General features: G+C 41.7%; 1 protein-coding gene across 11 annotated transcripts in view; it reads right to left on the minus strand.

The window, feature by feature from the left end:
* The window catches only part of LOC109412146 (platelet binding protein GspB), a 148,458-nt gene extending 140,568 nt beyond the window's left edge, over positions 1-7,890 (minus strand). For 6 of the 11 annotated variants that reach the window (XM_062845769.1, XM_062845773.1, XM_062845771.1 and 3 more), the window contains exon 1: positions 6,551-7,887. The gene's annotated coding sequence lies outside the window, so the exon portion shown is untranslated. Of the gene's footprint in view, positions 1-6,550 lie in introns of all 11 variants that reach the window. The other 5 variants (XM_062845768.1, XM_062845764.1, XM_062845772.1 and 2 more) reach the window with 3 other exon arrangements.
* Positions 7,891-14,418: the final 6,528 nt, after the last annotated feature.

The following is a 14,418-nucleotide window of genomic DNA, read 5'->3' on the forward strand; positions in this document are numbered from 1 at the left end:
TCTGGAAGTAGCTTCCGAGAATCTTGTACAAGTACTCCGGTATCCCCAGACGCAAGAGCGCATCGGCAATAGCAGCCCAACTGGCGCTATTAAATGCATTCCTTACATCCAGAGTCACTACCCCGCAGAAGCGAATTCCCCTCCTCTTAGGCTCGAGTGCTTTCTCGGCAGTTTTTGTAACCGACAAGATAGCGTCTACGGTGGACCTCCCCTTCCGGAAGCCATACTGGTTGCTCGAGAGACCATTTACGCCCTCAGTGAACTTCAACATTCTATTGAGGATGATCTTTTCGAGCACCTTCCCCGCCGTGTCAATCAAGCATATTGGTCTATATGCCGACGGGTCTCCGGGTGGTTTCCCCGCCTTTGGCAATAGTACCAGGCTCTGCCTCTTCCAAGCTTCTGGGAAAACTCCCTCGTCCAGGCATTTCTGCATAGCAGACCTGAACATCTCGGGAGCTTCTGCAATAGTTACTTTTAAGGCCAGGTTCGGAACTCCGTCCGGACCTGGGGCCTTACCTACGCTAAGGGACTTAGCTATCCCCGCAAGTTCCACATCGGTGACCCTTTCCTCATCGCCAGCCCCAGTCCCCGGCTGTCCTACGAAAGGAGGCCAAGGACTAGGATCATGACGCGGAAAAAGTCCTCCAATGATCCCCTCCAACATCTCTGGAGATTGCTCTGTAGGAGCCATCACACCTCTCGTCTTGGCCATAACAATCCTGTAGGCATCACCCCACGGGTTCGTATTGACACTCTGACAGAGACCCTCAAAGCAGGCCTTTTTGCTTGCTCTTATCTCGGTCTTGAGCGCGGCTTTTGCAGCGGCGAACACCACCCGCCGTTCGTTTCGCTCTTCAATTCAGCCCTCTGCACCACCATGGGTGCTCAGGACTGAAAGTAGTAGTAAGTAAGTAGTGCATCGAAATTGCTACTGTCACAGGAATAGACTTGCAATTGTGAACCCCAAAGTAATTTGGTTTGGTGTCTTGACAATTTTCAGCTTCACAATGCACTACAAATGATTGAGTCTCAATTTATTTACCAAATTTATACAAGCATTATAGAATTTACAAAAAAAACTGGACGTTTTGCACGTTGACTACTACAAAAAGACAACCTAGAGCCCAAAGTCGTTCAAAAGTCAGGTATTCAATCTTCTGATTACTCAAACGCACACATCGAACCTTGTGGGTCAAGCTCGATCATATCCGCGCCAAGGTGGCAAGGCGACGTCTCCCGCAGCAAAACAAACGCAAATGGAAGACGATGACGTACATACAAAATTTACATATTTGTCCGTTCGCAGAATTACGTGTTAACAGCAGTAAGACTACAATGCAGTCGGCGTCATATTTATAGACAAAAATAATAATAACAACAGCACACCCGGCAAAAGGTGTATGAATCACCTTGACTGGCTCGCGCTGAGCCAGCCGCAGCACAGCCTCCTACGCTTATTTTTCTCCACAGGTTCGATGTCGTGATGACGACGGCGACGGTGTGGTTCATACACAATCATGGCTCTAGCTGGCTGAGCCACTTCAAACCGATTGATGACAAAAATGGTGCTTTTACGATGGTTCTCTCTTTTTTTTTCTCTCTATCAGCAGACGATTTTCAAGGTGACGATGACTTGGACGATGAGAATTCCATTCCACACTTAGGTGATTGAAAACACTCGCAAAATTCTGGAAATTAGTACTTTAACTGGCCTCTTAACAGGTCATTGTCCGAGTCGGTATCATCTGAAGGTTATTGGAAAACTTCAAGATGAAGTATGTCGCTAGTGCGGCATGACTCGGAACACTTGTTATGCCGTTGTCCGGCAGTTATAACTAAAACAATTAGGTTCTTCGACAAAGGGCTAATAGAACCCTTTGATGTCTGGAGGACAAACCCAAATACGGTGGTCCAATTCATTCGAAGTGTGGCACCGTGTTGGGATATTGCTTCTGGTCAAAGTCTGATTATTACCAATACCAATGGTGATACGTCGACTTGACAAAGCGAAATAAAAATGGGGCATATGTCACAATAGATCTATCAACTGGTCGCAGTGACTTAGATACCCAACAAGGAATAAAAAAAATAGATGATTGAATGGGATACTCTATAATATGATGATTAAGAAAGAAACATTTCTCCCAGGCTGTTCCTGTAAATCTGAAAACTTTCAACTCCGGAAAAAAGCAGTGTCACATCCAATATAAATTGTTGGCACATCGGAAGATTGTATCTTCATAACAACGACTTTCTGGTCTAGGTCATCAATTCATCGTTGGTTTTGTTAAGACAAAGCATAAAATCTCTAAAATCAGGGAAATCGTAAGGAGACTGTCACGCGATTTCTTTGCGTAATGTCAAGAGGACACATGTTAACTATTCCCGTAAGTATTTTGTAATTATTGGCGTGTGCAGCAATATCCAAAGATCCTCCAAATTATGCTGTAGTTAAATACATTCGATCTACTCTAGTAACTGAGAACCATGTGTTGGGTACAGCTTCAGATTGACACCTTGGCTGCCACTTTGCACAAATAATACTACTGAACAGATCAGTTCAAGCAGAATTGCACCACGGCAGAATTGGAGCATGGTGATAAAAGTACCGAAAGCTGTACCGTGATAAGGGACTGCCCATTAATTAGGAAAGGGATTATGGCGGGAAGGGGGGTTTGAGAAATCTTACGCACCACACAAAATATTTGGATTAAAGAATTCTTAACTGCTGAGCGCGAGCGTTCGGTAAACATGTTTATCGAAAAACAATAATGTTATCAAATTTCACAAAACTTTTATGAAATTTTAGCGTTTATCTGATCGGCGAAACTAACTAACTTTCCTGATTCTTTTTTGTTAAACTGTTTGCCTAACACTCAACGGTTGACATTTCGGTAAACCATTACTGAAGTGGGTATTCTTTTTTTAGCTGTGCAGGCTAGTTTTCCTGAGGGATGCGAGTGCGTACCGTGCCGTGTCACACGATGCACTCTGCTTTATCACTGATGTTGGTTTATCGGGCAGGACAGAGTGCTCGAGAAGCACAACACAAGAGATGGTCCAAGGGCCCTGAGTCAGCTACGTATGTCAAAGCGGTGCGGTGCCCTGCGATCAAAATCGACGCTTACAGCGATTGATTGGCCGCGGGGAGAACATCCTGCAATCGTTGATGTCGTGGCGTCGATCAACTGAGTTGGATCCGAGCCCGCACAGATAAAAATAATGATATTTACACGTCATGTAAACTTAATTTTGGTCATGTAAACTTAGTGTTATGATGGTTTACATGATATATCATGTAAATTTGTGTTATATGTCATGTAAATACTCAGAGTCCTGCTGAATTACATGACATATAATGGAAGTTTACATGACATTTTATGATTTTTACATGATATGTCATGTAAACTTCTGTCTTATCCCACGCTCCAATCATGTGCATCATATGTCACAGAATTTTACACTCTTTTTTCGATCTGTGCGCGGTTAAAAAAGGGTCCAAAAAGACCCGGAGCAGATGGAGGTTCCACTGTCAGCAGCTCCTTGAGGTTCTAGGTGATAGGGCCTGAGCCTGCAGCAGGTCAAATCATGTTAACCGCAAGTATCAGCTCTTGATTTTTGCCGAACAGTTGGGCGCGGGTGTGGTAGTTGATCCAGCCCGCCTCTTGATGACAAAGGGATTGGTAAATATGCTACCTTGGTGGACTCTCTAAAGCGAGTCATCGATGTTTGTTGTTACTGCACGGCTACGCAGTTAACCTTGAGGGTCCGATGTGCACTAGCCCCTCTTTGAAACAATTCCTTCGTTGTGATTCCGGAGAGACGTATGCACTACCCGGACCTCCCTGTTCAGGTATCTGCTGAGCAGATTATCCCCCCCATTGTTTAGAGTAGGAAAATAAAAGAATTTCAGCCTGTTACCGCCCAACGACCGTGAACAATCACAATGTGCTGACATGTAGACCGAGTGTAAGGGAGCATGGCTAGCATTCCCATCGGACGAACATGGGAGTGTTTTCCCATTTCCGGGAGTCATCAGAAGCTGAGAGCAGAAGAGAAGAGCGAATGAGAAATGAGAACGCGCAGGTAGAAGGTATTTTTGGGACCCATCAAAAGGCTCAGCTACGAAGAGGATCGTACGTAAACACTCATCATACTCGCGAAGCGTAGCAAGCTTTTTTTTTGGTTTTAGTACACGTTTTCCACGGTACCGGTGGATTAACCTCGTTGGCTGCGGACGAATGCCAAACCGTGTCTGGTTGGTCCCAAGCCGGAATCGTTTCCGCGAGGGTTTCCGAGGGGCCATCTACGGACAGCGATAGATCGGTTGGGACCGCCATCACGAATCCCCGGAAAACGGTGATTAGGATCAACCCCCGAAAGCCCAGACGGGGCCATTACCATCCCCGAGGCACCGGATAGACCCCGACACTCGAGAATTACTCTGTTTCCGTGGGGCACCACGTGCCATTTACGGACGGCGATCGGTCGGTTGCAGTCGCTTTTAAGAACCTCCGGATAGCGGCAAGGAGGATCCAGCCGCGGAAGCTATGACTTCATTCCAATTCGCGGTATTCCGATTCCGTGGATCTCTCGAAAATTGGCCATCGGATCTTCGTATCAAATCAATTGATATGCAACTGACCAGTTTTTGCACAACTGCGTTTCCAGGTACTTGTGAACACTTATTGATAGTGAAGTCAGTTCATCTTAAACCTAAACCAGTGTTTTAACTCGTTGTGGTAAAGCTATAGGCTCTCTTTATGCCTTTGTGTTTCACAGTGCCATAACAACGCTCCTCTCTTTTCTATTCCCCTGCCTGCTTCTATCCGTACTCCATCTCTTGTTTCTTTCCCACTCTCTTATGTAGATGATGAATAGGCAAGAAACAATTTCGCAAATTTCTTAAATGGATGGAATCTTGCCTCTCCAGCAGACCTACTCATACCTGATACCTTGATCCTCGAGTAAATACCTTCCGTGTTTGTTGAAAGTACCAGTTCTAGCTAATTTTTGGTTCCCTGAATTCATAACTGGTGTTTAAATTCTGGAGTTATTTGATAAGTCACGAGAAACGCCTAAAGGTATGCAACATCTAAGGAAGCGATGTACTTTACTCAGTCAGCTTCAATGCTGCAATATATTTCTGTTTTTATCAAAAATGCAGTTATAATATAAAATTAGAGTCTTATGTTTATGATATTTTCAGAGCCTATTCTGGTAGAGATACAACCGCTCCAACTGAGCGTAACTTAAACACTACTTAATACCTATCACTATGTACATGAAATAAATGTACGAAATTCTACTTCTAAATACGTGTTCACTTTTTAAAATTTCTTGCCTAAGCGCCGCGAAACATGGAGTGATAAATTTCCTTATGAAATTCAAACAATTCAAACAATGTTGAACATGTTAAAAGTTATTTCTTCAAATGAGTGTATCAGTTTTGTATTTTGTAATTCCGCCCTCAAATGATTAAATATGCGTATTTCAACTGTCACTTGTAATCTTACACAGTGTCAGTTATCCACATACTATATTATGTATCATTAGTGGGTGGAGTAAAAAGGTGCAAAACAGATCACACTCATTCGGTGTTCTGCTTAAAGAGCTCGAATAGTCGGCAAAAGAACAAGTTAGTAGATACTCTAATTCTAGGAAAAGTATAAATTCTCTTAAGAGTTTCTTAGATGCGATGAACTACTTTAGGCAACATAGATGTTTTTTTTTCTAATTTTTATACGTCGTTCTAGGAAGACTTCAAATACTCGGGAAATTTTAATTTATTTATTTGATAAAACTTTTTAGACGGGGAACACTGTGGGAAAGTTAAATAAAACTTTTTTTTATCTGTATTAACGAGATTTTTAGCCCTAGGCTAGTTTATCTCGGGACCCACGCTTTACTTCCCTTCCGAAGGAAGAACTCACATTTTGCGAGTTTGTCGGGAGTGGGATTCGATCCCAGGTCCTCGGCGTGATAGTCAAGTGTTCTAACCATCACACCAGGTCCGCTCCACAAATAAAACTTAGAAAAGGGCCCAGTATTATTGCATTACGATGACAATGATAACGAGTGTGGCTAAACACATGAAGTCCAGCATACTTCAATAGGCTGGTCACGCATTGAGACTGCTGGAAAAAATGCGTAAACAAAATTCAGCAGGACGGTGTGATCAGCGACTACTAATAATAAGTACATAATATGAGCTACCAGGCGTCCCCATAATGTTGAAAGCGGTATAATCACGTGGCAATTTCTGCTTAAACCGCAAAAAATGTATGCTACCATTTTATGCTATAAAAGTTCAGCTTATTGGACGCAGTGGCCTAATTTCCCCAACAGCGGAGAGGAAAATATTGATATATTTTATTTAAAAAAAATAGGAATGATTTACTTTACCTAAACTTTTATGTGTTAATGATATCATTTGTTTCAGATAGCATTTAAAACTCTTTTTCTTGACAAACACATATAATGCAATATATTTAGGCAGCTAAGAATGCCAAATGAAAATTAGTTATAATGAATCTGAAATACTTACCATGCAACAGCAAAGCCGTTTTTGATTCCAGTGGTGTGCAAATTTCGCCGCCGTCGTTCGTATGCACTAATGTTGAATAAAGTACACTTTTGCCCTATAACTCGATCAGAATCTACACGACCATAGAGTAGAATGCTATTATCCGTTAACAATTTGAACCTTGTTACTGTGCGTTTTATCCACGAGCGCTATCGTATTACATAAAATCTCTTGACGAATTTTCACACAAATCTTCTACTGCTGATGCTGCTGCTATTCTTCGGGTTGGCTCTTTTCACGTTTCCTCAAAGTAACGAGACTTTCTCGCGCTTCACACTTTGAATCGTCGCCTATGGCATGCACTGTGTGCCATGGCAAGCTGTGGTATTTTTAATACACGCTTCGAACTGAGTTGGCTGATACCACACACATATGCGACACACACAGTATTCAACTGTACACTAATGACGATTTCCAAAAATAAAATTCTACACTTTCCTTTTTTTCGTTCAAACTTCTTTTTTGCTTCGCCCAACTCTCTTCAGAGGAGCCCCAACTTTTCTCACTCAAAGCCTGCTTGGATTTTCACTTATTCTAAAATACGACTGAATATTCATGTGAATTTATGACTGTGAAGCAATTCCACTTTTGGCCTACTATGCACAGAGATGACTGACTGAACTCTTCACTTTAGCACCAAAATTAGAATACCATCCGCACGAGCAGGCAAGAATACCATGAACGCAAAAGCCGATGCAAACACAGACAGGCGGAGCAAATAATGAAAATCATATATCTCTATTAAGCAGTCGTTCGGTGGTAGAAAACGCGAAGCACAGCAATTCACATTTGCACATATGTATATTCTCAATGGTTAATTTGCTTCCTGAAATATATCACTGAATAGCACCAATATTGCAAGCTTGCACTTCATCCGAAACTAGGACACCACTTTCCAGCAGCGCCTCCTGAGGTGCAGCAGATCGCACTCGCGTTGTCAATTTAGGCCAACGAGCTAGGTCACCGGGTTGTATTACCTTAAATGGTATTTTAATTCGAATCCCAATATATGAAGACCGCAGACGACAGCTTCGCACACTTAATCCAATTCCAACATTAGGTGAAGAATGCACAGGCTGTGCACACAGATGGACCTCAGAACTTGACTGCAGACCCTGACAGACACTCTTCTTCTGATATGTCCTGTGGTGTGGTCCAAAATGTTCTGTAGACAGAAAAAGGTGTATGATCTCACCCCCAGAGCAACAATAACACAAATCGTGAACGCAGCGACGACGGCGGCGGCACAGTCAATGACGGAACGAACCGAGAAATCAACACACCCAGTCCCCAATATTAATACACTCGCCGAGTCGAATCGACCATCTTTAGTCGGCGCTCTTCGTTTGATATCCTCTCTGTAAATTCTTGCGCTCTCACTCGGTTCTGGTTCGCCTGGAAGAAACTGTGTAACCAGAGCACATGCAACTGCGCCATACCTGAAAAATGGTTACCTGAAACTGATACCCGGTTCAGATTTAAATAACTTTTTTTAAATAACTGATGCTATTTAATACTCGATTTTAAATTTAAAATAACCACTAGTTTGACTTAAGATGCTTTTTTTTATAAACCAAACATAATAAATTCGAACGATCTCACCACTTTGGACCACGCTGTTTTTAACCATCTGGTCATCTTTTTGAATATATGTATGCCAAAAATCTTTGCAATGGCTTTTCTACCAACTATGTTTTCAATGCCGTCAAATGTGGCGCATATCAATTGAGAAACGATTTCTCGAAGATTTAGGAGACAGAGAGACATAACACCCCCTCTTTCGCCTTGAAGTATGCTGGAATTTGGTTCGGTAAACGCTGTTTCGGCTTTTCGGTTAACAGGTAAAGTATTTTTTTTTTTATCTGTATTAACGAGATTTTTAGCCCTTGGCTAGTTCATCTCGGGACCCACGCTTTACTTCCCTTCCGAAGGAAGAACTCACATTTTGTGAGTTTGTCGGGAGTGGGATTCGATCCCAGGTCCTCAGCGTGATAGTCAAGTGTTCTAACCATCACACCAGGTCCGCTCCACTAAGGTAAAGTACGTTGTTGAATAACTCCAAAACTCCATGATTCCAAGCTTTTCTGGACACAATAAAGTTCAGAATCAAAAAAGCGCGTATAGCCTTCGGGCAATACCGGGGAATCTTTGGTACAACATGGGGCCTAAAACTCAAATATTTCAACTGGATCTACACAACTGTTGTTCGTCCAATATTAGTTTATGGATGTCTTGTGTGCGATGACCATCATTTCCTAATCAGCGAGATCCGGATGCGCATTGCGAGGATTCATCGACACGAGGAGAAAATCGGGCGCCGGTTCAACACGCCGACTGAAAGACACTGCGGTGTAAAGGTCCTTCGTCGAGGAGCTGGAGATCCGTGCTGTGGATGTTCCGGAAGGTTGAAGCGTAGAAGATCAATAGAGCGCCATCAAGAACGCCTTCATCGCCACCGGCGACAATAATTTGGGTGAGCTACGCACCCACAGAAAGCAGTAGAATACAGATGACACCTGGAGAAAGATAGAGGAGCGAAGGACGGGAAAACCACGATAGAGCGAACAAAAACACGAGGAGCCAAAGCCGTAGCCCGTCAGCGCTATTCGGTTCTCAAGACGGAAGTGAAGCGCTCATGTAGGCGAGATAAAAGAGCGTGGGTGACCCCCTTTCCGACGAAGGCGAGAAAGCAACAAATACCGGTGACATTCGTCTCCTCTACGATGTCTCACGACGCCTTAGTGGGACTAAGATGAATGCTACGATGCCCGTGAAAGACACATCTGGACAGCTATTGAACGACCCGGCTGACCAGCAGGAATGCTGGTTCGAACACTTTGGAAACCTTTTCAAGTGTAGGCCACGCAACCAACACCTCAGCATGATCCGCCAAGGGTTCGACGCATTACCCGTGTGAACACCGAAGCTCCATCATTGCAGAAGATTGAAACAGACATCCATAGCATGAAATCAAACAGGGCCCCAGGGGTCGATCGCTAAAACACATTGACTGAGTAGAATCTTCAGACTGTTCTGTTGTTCTTAACCCGCTGTGGTAAGAATCTACAGGCTCTCTTTTCACTTTATGCGTTATTAATGTGCTTATTGGTTCTGTCACATTCGCCCGAAAACCATTTGCCCGAATTTCAAATGCCCGAATGACAAACGCCCGAATGTTACAAACGCCCGGAAGTCATTCGCCCGAAAAGACCATTCGCCCGAAAAGACCATTCGCCCGAAAGACCAATCGCCCGAAAAATATAATAATCTTGAAAATACTTTTCTGAAATCAATTCAGGCGTCGTCCACGCGTATTGTTTTTTTTTTCAACACAGTCTGATATAAGACTTATACTTTCGGCAATATAGCTGCGGAAGCATTTACTGGAATTATCCCTTCTTTTGTTAATAGGCTTTTCTTTCTAGTTTCACCTTCAAAGAAATTACATTCAATTTGATGTCATGTTTTACCAGAAATTTGTTCTTCTTTCAATCATGGACTGTTCTTTTAAGTTGTTCTTTTATGGGGAACCTTGACGTTTTATTTTTTACAACTTCTGCAATTCAAAAATGGTTTCAAAAGAACAGCATGTTTAAATAAGAATGCTGCATTCTCGCGATTTTGGTGTTTTTTTTTCTGCATCCGTTAGCTCACACGTTTTAAATTTAACAATTATTGTTCATTTCAACAAAAGGTAGTTATTCCGAGTAGATCAGTAGTGAACACTATTAATTTAAAAGTGTTGACTATTCTGTGCTGAAGTTTTCGCTTGATCCTTTCGATCAACAATGGTATAACAATCAATGACCTATTATGTAATATTTTCACAAGAAATTAGGCCTTCTTCATAACATAGGCCGTTCTTTCAAACTAAGCTAATATAATTAATATTGGCGGTAGTCCAGTTGTTCTTGCGATTGGTGGGACACTAAGTACATCATGACAAACCAGAAAAAAACTTGTTCTATGAAATTGCGTGGAATCGGCGGATGACTTTCGGGCAAATGGTCATTCGGGCGAATGGTCTTTTCGAGCGAATGGTTTTTTCGGGCGAACGGTCTATTCGGGCGTTTGTCATTCGGGCGTTTGTTATTCGGGCGAATGGTTTTCGGGCGAATGTGACAGAATCCCCAATCCTAATATCCTTCCTTTTCCCTCAGGTAGATAATGAAAAAGGCTTTCATGATGGCGAAGGCACAAATGTCCCAAGTGGAAGATAATGCGCCTCTTGAGCCGGCCTTCTGATACATATACCTAATACCTGTCCAAGGAGATTTGGCGCGTACAATTTCGAGCATATGCGTGTTTGGAAACATTACTACGGCAGGCCGGTGTCTCATATTAGGCGCACCACCCGCATAGAAAAATACAGTTTGCATTAAGGTCCAAACAGTATGTCTCCTTTATCTGTCACTGTTACTGTATCACGAACAGGTGCTTTTCTGTTGAAAACTATGAAACTTCGGCATTCGAATATAAAGAACGGTCTATGTAACCCATACCAAGTTGTAACAATATGTCATATTGTGTAGAAATTGTCAAAACATATAGCGATGAAAGCTTGTGAAACATGGTGGCAAACTGAAATGACCATTTGTCAAATGGTTTGTGATTATATTTGCGCAACACACTCACACATGGGTATTACACTGTATGCCACTTAAACTCAACAGTTTGCCAAATAGTTGCACACATTGGTGTATGTACCAATCAAACGCCGCAGTTTGCAGTTTTGTAGAAAAAACGAAAAAACTTTTCTGTTATGCACCTGAGTGAAAACAAACGAAAAACTCAAACGGATCACTTTGCGGTAAGCAATTTTAAATAACTGGAGAATCGCTGGAGAAAGAAAATGGTAAGTTTTGAATGTTAATTCTATTTTGTTTTTTTGGTGCTTCATCTCATACATGAATATTGTTTTACAGAATTCACGTACTTGAATTCAAAGCAATTCAATAGCGAGTTCAATAGCATCCTGCCCGAAATTGCAACTGCAGAATGTTTCGCACAATCCGGGAGAAGCGAAAAATTCGTCCTGATGCCGGTGGAAGTTGTGTCTCTTTCCATTTCCATTTCCAAATCCGTTGCCGCCCAGGAATGTTCACAGCTTTAATCGCCGTACGTGCTGCCGGGCGTACGATAAGATACGTAGCGAGTCGGAGAACTTCAGCAGTCATCACTGCTCTCGGAATGACCCGGATGCGCTGGATATGATACGAGGATGTCTTTGCATGAAGGTAAATCGTCTTGGTAATCCACAAATATGATGGTAAATATGTATTGTATAATAAAAAAATCATCACTAAACGCATAACCGCCTTTTTATTTTTAAATGGTTCAAATGCACTAGACCCATATATCATTTGCTTAAAAAACCATGGAAGACCTTAAATCAATAGTAATACATATAGTTTGCGTTTTTCCTGCAGATTTATTGTTAAATTGTTCTCTAACCATTTGCCATGCAGTGAGTTGTCTTAAAAACTGGATAATACATTGACTGTTTCCTTTACTGTATTGCGAAAAATTTGTTCGAGAAAACGAGCGATTTTTTATGGTAACCTATCTTAACCGCCTATTCCACATACTGTAATTTGGCGGCTTACCATTTGTCAAACTGGCAAATCTGTACATGGAATGGTTATCTTACTGTTATCTCAAACAGTCTGAGAATTGGTTAAATGATAATTGTTTATGGTCATCTACAGTATGAAAAACGTTCAATTTACAGTTCGTGATTATGCGGGCAATCAATTATTGTTGACTCAGTTTTGTAATCTGTTCTGATGTAGAGTTAAACTTTGTCTGTGGTTAAACCAACGAAAATGGGCTCATTTAACCGAATAATTATATTATACCTACAAACATTCGACATTCGTTCGCCATTCTCTCCAACTCGGGAATCATACGTTCCCATATTTCTCAGCCTTCTGTGATGATTACCCCAGTCCCTAAACAGCATTCCACAGCCACGCGGGCCGTCCGACGAACATCGAGAATCTCGACCATCATCAAGGTGCTGTGCGACGGCACATCGAAAGTTCCAAGAGAGTGAAAACGAATCAACAGACTCGAAAAGAGAATTGGGAGAGGCTATGAATCACATATATGTCGGTGTATTTAGCTTATAGAGCCATGCTTATCTCCAGTTCGAGATGCACCAGTCGAAGAGATGCTTGGCATTCGTTCAGAACGAAATACATATTTCCTAAAATGCAATTTTGCGTTTGAATTGCAAAACGAGTGGATGGAGTTTGCTTTTATCAATGGAGTTATGATAAATAAATGCAAACTTCAAATGGGACATACTATACAGCTGTTGGGTGCCATCGTCCACTCAATGGTCGATAATATCAAGGACAATAATGCTCCATCATTGTTAATTAACCCAAAAATTCTGTTTAAACTGGGTGAACATCTGTGTTGTAGGATGAAACTTGTATCCTTGCTCAGGATTCCCAAATTCGAAATTGGAATTTAAATTACATTAAGCAGTACAAAATAATGATAACACGTTCTAGTAGTGATCCGTCCCACAATTATAAGACTTTCAATGGTGACATAAGCAAACATGTAATTCATACACAATTCAATAAAATGTTCGACCCCACAAAGGACAGCATTCAGCCAGACCATGCTGAAGATGATGGGTTCGATTCCCGGTCGGTGTGGAAACTTTTTATAGAGGAAATTTTCTTGATTTCTTTGGAGATCTTAACCATTAAAAAATAACCAAGGGGGAGTCGCTGAGCACATCTTTACTTGCGCCAATTATTTTCAGTGTGCCACCGGGTATTGAATTGTGCCTCAGTGTGCCCCGAAGTGCCACTGCTTGATGATTCAGATTTTGCTTGGCAACTGCCAAGACAACCAACTGTTTGTTTTCATTTTGCAGGTCAAATGCACATGGTTGCCTAGTTTTTCACCCAAACTCAAGTGTCAAAATTGTGCCTCAGAGTGCCTCGGTGTGCCACACAGCGTATAAGACGGTGTGCTTGGCACCTCTTGGCACAATGTTCCAAGCGACTAGCCCCTTGAAAATAACTGACTTCGGTAATATTTTAACGACATCTTAATATAAAAAAATGTACTGGAAAAATCGGCAAAGTTACAAGTTTTTATCGAACTCTGTTAGCGTTTGACGGATGAACGATAACATTTCACCGAAATTTGATAAATTTCCACAGAATTTCGATAAAAATCCTTTGCCGTATGCTCAACAGTTGACTCATGTGTGGGTACTTTGATTGCCGCATAATTTTGACTTTTCTTAAAATCCAAATACTCTGCACAGTGGGCCTGAACATTTTTATATCTCTGATATGCTGCAAGAATCGAATAGAATCGAATAGAATCGAATCGAATAGAATAGAATATAAGAGAATATAATAGAATAGAATAGAAGAGAATAGAAGAGAGTAGAAGAGAATAGAAGTGAATATAAGAGAATAGAAGAGAATATAAGAGAATAGAAGAGAATAGAAGAGAATAGAGAATAGAAGAGAATATAATAGAATGGAAGAGAATAGGAGAGAGTAAAGAGAATAGAAGTGAATAGAAGAAAATAGAAGAGAATAGAAGAGAATAGAAGAGAATAGAAGGGAATAGAAGGGAATAGAAGAGAATAGCAGAGAATAGAAGTGTAACTTGCTAGCTCTCGGAGGGTACAAAGGTTAATTCTCGGAGGGTCGCTTATTGGGGCTTACCTTTCGCTTTATGGCTACGTTCATGAGGTGACAAATCCCGTAGAGCAGGAACGGTATATAAGAAAAAACCTTCATGCAAATGTTGTACAAGAGTGAAGAAAACGTGTCAACACAACGCTAGGG

Source organism: Aedes albopictus, chromosome 1, assembly GCF_035046485.1.
Source record: "Aedes albopictus strain Foshan chromosome 1, AalbF5, whole genome shotgun sequence".
Classification (NCBI taxonomy): Eukaryota; Metazoa; Arthropoda; class Insecta; order Diptera; family Culicidae; genus Aedes; species Aedes albopictus.